Source organism: Penaeus monodon, chromosome 24 (genome assembly GCF_015228065.2).
Source record: "Penaeus monodon isolate SGIC_2016 chromosome 24, NSTDA_Pmon_1, whole genome shotgun sequence".
NCBI lineage: Eukaryota > Metazoa > Arthropoda > Malacostraca > Decapoda > Penaeidae > Penaeus > Penaeus monodon.
Genome location: NC_051409.1, coordinates 20,894,010 through 20,894,695, shown reverse-complemented (window position 1 = coordinate 20,894,695; position 686 = coordinate 20,894,010).

Here is a 686-nt window from a genome sequence, read left to right as displayed (position 1 = left end):
ATATTATTTTCTGCATATTTGTCTTTAAATGTTATAATCTAATACTATATGAAAAATAATATGAGTCATTTTTCAAACTTTCTAATGACATTCTTCTGTTTGTTTTAAAATTCAGTGACTTTTATTTTCATTTCTTTGGGTGAGGCATTATAATATAGACTTTGCGATGTCCATTTGTTTTGTGTCGGGTTTTGTATTAATAGGACGTCAGAGTGAAATGAATCGGAAGCGTGTGTCTTTTTTTTAGGGGCACTGTATATGCAGAAAGGAGAAGTATTATACTTTGTTAAGATGTTTGGGTAGATCTATTGATTCAAGCGTTTCTTGTGGAGATACTTAATTTTAAAAGCGTAGACTTTTTTCAGGCTTGACGCTTAGTAGAACCTTCGTGCGGATTAGCAACACTGCTCAGGCTTTAGGGGTTCGTTTTAAGCAGCGAAAGGTGCAGTTTCTTGGGCCCTCGCAGCAAGAATTCTTGACCCCCCAGAACCCCTGCTTCAAACGCTGAAAATTTAAACACAAATCCACGCAACTGACAAGGCTAGAGAGAGGAGAAGAATAGCCCCGCAATAAGCATGCTGTCAGACAACTATGGAAGCAGGAGTTCTCCCTCTAAAACAAGGACACAATGCAGTTCCTAAAAGAAAAGCTTTCACCCTTGAGGGAAGCCCGATGTACCTTTAAAT